The sequence below is a fragment of the Malurus melanocephalus genome, unplaced genomic scaffold, assembly GCF_030028575.1.
Source record: "Malurus melanocephalus ecotype Western Australia unplaced genomic scaffold, MMel_1.1 scaffold_27, whole genome shotgun sequence".
In the NCBI taxonomy this organism is placed as follows: Eukaryota; Metazoa; Chordata; class Aves; order Passeriformes; family Maluridae; genus Malurus; species Malurus melanocephalus.
The window spans coordinates 1,249,748-1,259,615 of record NW_026623259.1 but is presented as its reverse complement, the minus strand read 5'-3'; positions in this window follow the sequence as shown (position 1 = coordinate 1,259,615).

Sequence of the window (9,868 nt, the reverse complement as noted above, 5' to 3'; positions counted from 1 at the left end):
TTGTTTTGAACAGTTTTGTTTATTAATCCTAATTGTTGCATGTCCTTCAATTTAAAGGCTGACCAGGAGATATCCCAGGGCTTATTTATTCCATCTGGACACTGTTGCTAAGGAAATTTATGTGAAACCAAACMATTTCAATAGTCTATCAGTTTCTGGGACTGACGTTTTCCATGCCTCTTCTGAAGCATGTTGGCTTGCTGGCTTTAGTATCTTGAGTATCTTCCCTTACATGCTTGGTCCTTTCTGGCTCTCCCTAGAACCTGATGCATCCAGGTGTTTCTTTTTTGATTGGAAAGGATCATGTAATAAGAACGTCAAGTATAATGTACTGGTGATGTACAGAGTAGACAAAGATACTGCTCTGTGACTACAAACAGGTCAGAGATGGCTAGGAGTGCTAAACTGTCCTCGTAATGAGCTAGCAAGGAATTTATGATCCTGYAGATAATGCTTTATATGTTAGCTGAAAGACATGTCAACATTCTGGAGCTCAAAAACAAGGAGATTTCATTCTGTCACTGTCATAATAAAAACATTGGCAGTGAACTGTTGGGGAYTTTTCTGTTGCATTTTTTTGTTATTTTATTAGAGGCTGCTTTGGATCTATTTGTCTTAATAAGCCAAGAATAGAAGCTGGAAGCTTTTGCATACTTCAGTAATAAAAATATATACTTTCCAGATGAAATTTTGACCTCTCTTTGCTTAAGAGTGGAACTTAGTTCCTAAGAAAAATCATATAAGCAGTCATTTTAACAACAAAATCTTTTTATTTAGGAAGAGCTATCCTGTGGGTCTGTAAAGTTGAGATTGATAAAAGCTTTGCAAAAACTTTAAAAAACAAAGCTAAGGAAATGCATATTTGAATTAGTAACATTTAAACATGGTAAGAATCTAACTTTTACTGAGATTTGGATTGCATTTCAAACTTAGTATGGTTATGCATATGTTAGAAATAAAAGATACTTTAAGCAGGTCTTATCTGTATTTTTTACCTCTGGAAATCTAAAGTTTGTGTATTAAAAGACATGCTAATGAGCAATCAACTCAGCAACTTCCCATTTGCTTGCAGAATTACTGGTTTTGAGTTTTATGTAACACAGTTAATGGTATGAAGCAAAATTATCTCACTTTGTTGTAGTAATAACCATTATCACAAAAGCTTTTGCTTTCAGAACTAGAAGTGCTTGAACACTCTAGACCGTCTGATCCCAGAAAACTGGTGAAGTAGGGGTGGCAGAATGGTAACATTTTGCTCATCAGCCTCTGCCAAGTTTAGCATGGGTTTGGAATGCTAGGGCTAGAAATGGGTGGCAAGAAGGAGGTTGGCCAGCCAGAAAAGGGTCAGCAATTCACCTGGAAGTAACCTCTCCAAGGGAACAGGGACACAATGGCTGTACTGAGACAACAGGCTGAAGGGTGCTCRTGTAGGTTGCAGTTCAAGGGCAGAAATTCAGAGGTCAGGTAGAGTGTCCTCAGGTCCTGGGTGTGCTCTTCCACCACAGCAGTTCCTTGTTGAATCTCAATGGAAAGCCATCTTAAAAACCACCTGCACAAGAGCAGTCTTCTAGGGCCCAAGTAGTCCTCTCTTTCCCAGCCCAAGTAAAACAGTGCCAGAGAAGATTCCAGTCTGATTCACATCAATATATATGAATGCTTTTGTGTGGTGAAAAAGTGTGGGAGATGCCAATAGAAAATCTTTTGCTAGGCCTCCCCACTTCTTCATGTATCAGAACTGTGGAGTGCCCTGTTTTATCCTAGAAGTGAGAGGAGCCCAATCCAACCCTCCACACATACCCATAAGGCTCCGTTGAGTGTAAATGTGCTTTTCATTATAGTTTTTGGTGTGAAACACAGGGCAGATTGGTTCACCTTCTTTTGTGTCTCYGAGTGAAGTGTTTGCTTCCAGAAGTCTGGATTCAAGGCTGTCCTCAGGCATTTTATCTCCAAATTCTCCTTCACAATTTCTGGGAGAATATACCAGCCATCATGCTGTGGTATCAACTCCAAGTAAGTACTTTCATATCATGTAGGTAGAGCAAAGCAATTAAGAATTTCATAGTCAAACTACACATGATACAGTTAATGATTTTTCAAGTTAGCTAAATTGCACCATTGAAGTTGTATTGCTGYGTCATTAACAGTCAGCAGTGAGTAGAGTCACACAGAAGTAGATTTGGTGATTTTTGTCTTGCAAATAGCTGCTTGTTAATGGTATTAAGTTGGAGCCTCTCTACACTTAGAAAGGTTGTAATTTGTCATCCACATTCATGTATTGCATCTACTACCTTATGCTTCAAAGTACTGAGGCTGAAAAAGTCTATATATAGGCCAGAGCCTTCTACCTCTGTTTTTACTCAATCCTTCAGTAAGTAAGTAAATTGAGTTTATTAATTAAGCATAAAGCCAAAGAAAGTTACTTTATAAAGTGAAGTGTACTGCCAAAGAGGTCCTACAAGTAAGTGTTAAATGGAAAACATAATCTAATTATCATCAAGGACTGAAAATAACACGTTCATTTTTTCCATCTCCTTATAACATGATGGGTAAAAGAGCTTTAGGGARCAAAAGTCCCAAACCATCCGAGCCAGGACTAGGCTCAGATTGTACACTGCCACCCTGCGTTCACTTGCCTAACTCAGAGGAAATGAGCCAGATGGGTTTTACCTCTGGCGAGCACTGAGGCAATACCTGCTTCACCAGAGCAGCAGCGTTGGGTTCTGTGGTTGCTGTGAGCAATCACAACAAAATGTAACAGATCAGTTTCCCCCTTTGAGTCCCCCCTGAACAAGTGAAGAAAGAACCAAATAAGAGGATGTTTCTGCTACAAATTAGGCCCGGCATTGTTCAGATTTGGATTCATGCCCAGCATTGTCATAAAAAATTTTTGCACCCAGTTTATGAGAAACTAGTCTAGCTTCATATGTTCACTTTTCATTTGTTAAAAAAAAAAAATTAGTGTCACAATAAAGCATCAAGAATATTTATTGGTTGCCCTGAATGAGTTGTTTACATGAGTCAAGACTTGATTTTGATGTTGGCAGTGAGTTGTTGGAAGCAGCCACCTGATGTTCCTTGGTTGCCCAGCAGATGCCGTCTGTGCTGCGCTCAGCGCTCGGGCTGCCGTGTCCACAGGGCAGGATTCTGGGAAACAGCAGGAAAATAAGTTTTGAGCTGAAAGAGATATTCTGAAGGCTTTAAGAGTAAGCTGAGGACAGGGCTGTAAGTCCAGGAGGCAGTGCAGAACTGGAAAACAGCATGACCAGGAATTTGGATAGGACGAAGAGGCACAGGGAAGGTATTTYAGAATGAACATGAGTGCGAAAATAGAGGAAAAAAGATGTAATAAGCGAGGGGTATAATGCTGAATCATGGAAGCCCTCTGAAATTGTTATGAATTCTTATTAAAAGACAAAAACCATGAATTAGTGAAGATCAGTTGCTCTAGAAAACAGTTGCTGTTTAATTGCTATGGGTAGAAACAATATCTTGAGGGTCAGAAACAGGCTGCAATAACCAAGGTTGTGAGATAAGAAGAGGACTTCAAGATGAAATGTTGAGGAAAGGTTGCTCTTCAGCCCTGGTGAGGCACATCTGTAGTGCTGTGTCCAGTTTGGGGCTCTCAGTAAAAGAGACATGGAGCTCCTGGAGTGGGTTCAGCAAAGTTGGTGAAGGGTCTGGAGCATCTCTTCCGAGGAAAGTCTGAGGGAGCTGGGCTCTGTTCAACCTCGAGAAGAGAACTGAGAGGGGATCTCATCACTGTCAGCATCCAAAGGGAGGGTGCCAAGGGGATGGAGCCAGGCTCTGCTCAGGGGTGCCAAGCAGCAGAACAAAACGAATGGGCAGAACCTGATGCACAGGAAGTGCATCTTATATTCACCTGAACACAAAAAAGAACTTTCCTATGCAGGTGACCATGCACAGGAACAGATTGCTCWGASAGGCTGTGGAGTCTCCCTMTCTGCAGATACTCAAGAGCCATCTGGACAYAGTCCTGTGTCATGTGATCCAGGATGACCCTCCTTGAGCTGGGAGGTTGGACCAGATGACCCACTGTGGTCCTTTCCAGTCTTACCCACGCAGTGATTCCGCCATTCAACAGTAATCCATGCTCCCAATGTTGCACACTGAACGCAAAAAGTTATCTGTTAAACCTGTATGGTGATTAATAGGTGCTCCTCATTTTAATTTAAAAAAGCAAATGCAGATAATGGTCTGATGCACTGTGCTGAAGTCTGCTGCCTTAGGTTAAATTTATGACGCTTCCTATCAAGGAGATCTGATTCTGAGGAATTTCACTTCTGATTCTGAGGAATCAGATCAGAAGTGAAACACAGGAATAGCATTTGGAAGGCATTTGGAACAGTTTGAGGTGATCCCTAAGCTCCTAAACAAGCAGGACACTGAAGTCTGTTTAAATTTTCCAAAAGCTAAGGGTATCCAGGCCAGATGTTCATGCACTGGTAACAGATAATCAACATAAAAGCAAGTTCAACTACCCATCTTTTAGCTGTGGAATCAGTGTTTGAGGTCTCATAACATCACAGAAAGATTTAAAGAAGAGACCCCTAGGAGTCATCCAGTTCAGTCCTCTGCTGAAAGCAGGCTAAAATTTGTGGGTACATCACATTACTGAGGGTCTTGTCYAGTTGTGATGGTCACCAACCTGCTTATCTCATCAACGTTGTAGTTTAGTTCWTTGTATCTCATGGCCTGCTCTGGTGTTCACTGTCACATGTCACTGAAAAGGTGCCAGCTGCYGTCTCCCTCTAGCTAAGATCATCACTCCATAGCATCTTCTTTACTTAAGTCAAAGCATTTCCAAGTACCTGAACCCAAGCAGCTTAGCTCCCAGACATTTTGTGATTGACAATCTAATTGTATTGTATTCATTTGCAGCAAGAGTTTCTCCCTTAGAGACTTCAAAGAATCTAATTGGAAAACCATACTTATAAATGTATTTATGACTTTTATCACATCTACATTTACTAGGCAGCAGAGTCTCCATACAGGCAAGAACGCTGAGGTTTTCTGTGGTTTAATATGTAAACTCTGACTAACACATTTCCCATGGTTAGGGAATTCATCAGATCTTATTTGCCCATGTGAAATKTCTCTTGTCTTTTAAGAGGCTGAGGCTCAGCAAAGGTTCAACATTAACACACAAAACTTGTTTTGCAAGTTTTTTGAAACTTTTAGGAACTTAATATTAGGTCTCCATCCCTCTGCCAAGTTTGGCTGAGGTTACAGGAGAAGAGGCTCCTCTGTCTCACACACAGACCGCCTACGTGGAAAACATCCACACATGACTCAGTCTGAAGAGTCTTTCCAAAAGCACCTTAACTAACACTTCAGCGTGGTCTGCTTCCATTTCTATCTGACACTAGCAARTTTCAGAACTGGCAGAAAAATCCATGTTCAGCATTTGCAGCATTTCCTACTGGTGTGTTTTGGTGGGCTGACCCTCTGTTCAGCATGTTGGCATTTTGGCTCTAACCTTTACTGCATTTCAAATTCTGGACCCAAAAATGGCACATTCTGACAAACAGATTTTAAGAAATGACCCCTTTTAGTTTGATTGTGTAGAAATTTGTCTCAATAGAAGCTATTGAGGCTTATCTTGTCATAGATGGACACAGATATTCATCAAAGAAAATATGGAAAAAAGTAAAAAACATAGCTTAAAGTTCCAACTGAAACAAGCTGGGAGGTATTTTTAATTAGTAATTTTGGTCGTGWATTCAGGAGAGAAATCAAGAATAATCAGTAAGAATAAAATCAGTAAACAGTTCATCAGTTCTTAGAAAACATTTTAATGACCTTCCAGAACTGGGAGCCAGAACATTGTGGGCAGAATACAAACAGCATCTCTCTCATTCCAGGAATTCAATGCACTCTTTTTTTGCTTCAAAAACTCTCAATATGATCGGCATTCAGAAGTTTTTCAGGCCGCTTTTGTGGAATTGCATCTATTTCATTGCTTCTCTTTTTCTATTTTGGTTTTGGTTTTTTAATATGTTAAAGAAATTATCTCTAAAACTGAATATACCTTTAAAAATTTCTTAATTACAGCAAACAATCAGGTTCTTAGCCCACACTAATTTAATCAGAATGCATAGAAAGTTCCAATATACGCTGTTTAGAATCCTTTTTATGTAATACCTTTTTCCTGTCTAAAAGCAKAAGGAATTGGCTTAGTTTAGAAGACTGCAGAGCAGAAACATCCAACATCTAATTCCAGTCACCAGCTGAATGCAGCAGGACATTGTGTAAATTCCTTGGGCATTCTGTTCCTCAGTTTACRTCCTATGTGGGATGGGTGTAATAGCAAATTCACTGTGATGGTTTGAGGCTTGGTTCACTGTCATCAGTGAAGTTTACTGAGTCTGTAAACTGTATAATAACTGCATTGCCTTAATACTCTTTTCTGAAATTCTTTCTTTCTTTCTTTCTTTCTTTTGAAATTCCCATACAAAACTGCCAGACAGAATCTAGGCTTTATATTTAGGAAGCCTGTAATCATTCCATGAAGTTTAAGAAATCTGGCAGAGATCTGGAAAACTTGAGAGGTAATAAAAGGTTACCAGGAGGAATGCACAACTGCCTTGTATGGTAGTGGAGAGTAGAACCAGTACATATTTTGATAATACAGCACAGCTCTTGTCTTTGGGGTGGGCCTTGGTTGTATAGCACTGCCTGCATCTGAAATGCATGGCAGTGTAAACATCACACAGAGGTTCTCTTAAACATTTGCAAATAGTTCAGCAAGTTTGAGAAACAGGGTGGAGCCTGCAGATGGTTAAAGAAAGAAGCATTATTCTCATGCTTGTTGAACTCACTGTCCCAAGCCCAGTTCTGATCCTAATGTAAACCACTGCCACTTGCCTTCAGGCACAGTTGTACAGCGTGTGTCTGACCAGACTTGGAAGGCACACACTGTTCCAGAGAGGGCTGTGCTGCATCCAAACCTGACCCAAATGTGATACCCTAAAATGAGGATTTCTTTCTATTTAGCAAGAAAAGGTGCAGTATTGGGTATACTGTGGGTGGCTTGGAGGAGATGCACCTTTTTTATTGAAAACCAGTTCTGAAAACCAGATCATCTTGAGGCTAGGTTTCCTTTCTCTCACCGTAACCACTTAAGAAAGCCATTGCCTTTTCTAATTCTGTGATTTCATTTTTTAAATGAGGATGTCAGCACTAATGTTTCAGAGACCTTCTGGAGCCAATTAATAATTTTAAAATAACTTGAAGATGAACAGTGGTAAATGTTTACTCCAGGTGACTTCTCAACATTCCAGTTTCACTGAACTCAATATACAAGTTTTCTGGGCCAGCAATACCTGGCTGTTACACACAGGCCTTGAGGCTCTCATTGTATGTTGGCACTCAGCTCCCCTGCTTTGAATCTTGGCTCAAGGTGTGGTATTTCAGAAATATTCTGATGCTGTCCCTGCAGGTAACTTTTACTGCTTAGTTCAGGCAATTGAACTTGTATACTGAGTTAACTGCAGCTATTTATTTACTTAACAGAAGACAACGTTTAAATAAAGAGCCAAATGAAATCAARTTTTTAAAACACCCAACATCCTTTAATCTAAAATAATCCCAAATGGTTTCATTAGATTGCCTGATTCTAAGTATTGTTTGCTATAGCAGCACTATTACTAGCAATCATTCAGAGAACATCTATGGAGTGAGAGATCTCATTAGTGCAGGGAAAGGTTGTATCTGCAAATGCTTCACCTTTTAAATTGGTAAGAACAGGTCCCTACTGACAGAGGTCTGTGGAAAGGGAATAGGATGTGGAATTTTTAACTCCCCTCTCAGGGGAGCCTGCCAGCATTCATCATACRTGGTGTTACACAGGTCTCAGTGCCATTAGCAGAGGTAATAGGAAGGCAGAGCTCTTTGGGAGGGGCTCTCTGGGGACTCCTGTAACGGGACAGGAATTAGAAGCCTCTGAGGAATGTCAGAGTCCCACCCCATTAGCCAACTCATATCCTTCATGTTGCATTCATAGCAATAGGGCCGACATCCACAGGACAGGCAGCMGTAGATCTGAGTCATCTAACCTAGAAAATTACTTTCACAGGATTCCCCATTCCCCTGTGTCGTAAAGAAAGGGGGAGGTGTAATTTTCGTTCAAGTGCTGTTATTYCACACACAGCCAGTGACACTGCCTCTTCTATTGCTGATAGTGACCCCTACAAGAAACCTGTCAGAGGGGAGGAACAGCGYTGAGACCTGGCCAGCTGCCTGCTCATACCAATCTGCAGCCAATTCAATGACTGATAGAATCATAGAATGATCACTGCTGGAAGAGATCTTTGAGATTGTCCAGTCCAACCATGCACCCAGCACTGCCACTGYAACCCTAAACCATTAAACCACATCACCCAGCACCAGATGCAGACAACTCTTAGACATCTCCGGGTCTGGTCAGTCAAGCACCTCCCTGGGCAACTTATTCCAGTGCCTGACCACCCTAACAGSGATTCTTTTCTAATATCTAATCTGAATCTCCCCTGTTTCAGTTTAAGGYCATTTCCTCTGGTCCTCTCACTGCAGGCACAGTAGATGAGGCCAGCCCTCACCTCACGGCAGCCTCCTTTCAGGTTGCTGTAGAGAGCAATGAAAACCCTGAGCCTCCACTTCTCGACACTAAACAAAKTGAGCTCCCCCAGCCACTCCTCATAAAACATGTTTTCTAGACCTTTTGCCTCATTGCCCTTCACTGGACACATTCCAATATCTCCATGTCCTTTTTGAAGTGAGGGGCCCCTGAACATGGTACTCAAGATGTGACCTCACCAATGATGAGTACAGGAGGAAAGTTGTCAGGTTTAGGAGGGACCCTTYTCTTTTGGGGTGTTGTGGTTTACCCCAGCCAGCAACCAAGCCCCACACAGCTGCTTATTCACCGCCTCACCAGCAGGATTGTGGGGAGAACCAGAAGGGTGAAGCTGGAAAACCCATGGATTGAGACAGAGACAGTTTAATAGGGAAAGCAAAAACCAGGCAMACAATCAAAGCAAAACAAGGCATTAATTCCATGCTTCCCATGGGCAGGCAGGTGCTCAGCGACCCCCAGGAGAGCAGGGCTCCATCACAAGTGACAGTGACATGGGAAGTCAAACACCATCACTCTGAATGTACCCCTCCTTCCCCTTCATCCTCCCACCTTACACACTGAGCATGATGTTATATGGTAGCATGGAATATTGCTTTGGTCAGTTTAAATCACCTGCCCTGGCTGTGTAGAGCACCCATGCACCCCCATGCACCCCCAATCTTCTCACCAGCACTGCTCAACAATAACAAAAACATCTCAATATTATCAGGACAGTTTTCAGCACAAATCCAAAACACAGCCCGTCAGTTCAAACCAGCACATGGGCTTAAGTCAGAAAATGTCCTTTAATAAGGACAAAAGGCCAAAAAGCCCATTGTCCAGAGCATCTGCATGCAGCTGACACTTTCTCTTGTGTTAAAAAAGCTTTRTGGATGTATTATCAGGACTGTGAGGCAGCTTACTTTGATCACAGCACTGAAGCTGCATGCACTCTACACCTGGAAAGTATCACGGGACAATGTATATGTAAGTAATGATGTAAAGTCTGGAGAATAATAATAGAAAACTGAATTGGAAAGAAGCTAAAAGTGACTTCCTTTGGAAAATGCTGCTTTCGGGTCTTCAAACTGTCTCTTAGTCCACCAGACTCTGCTCGGTGTTGACTTAGAACTATTGGGATATCCACATTTTACATTAATAGGCATATAAAAATCAGGTAACTTCTTTAGACTAATAAACGATGCTTCACATCAACAAATACTTCAGGCTAATAATTTGTCTTCCCCTTAGTGT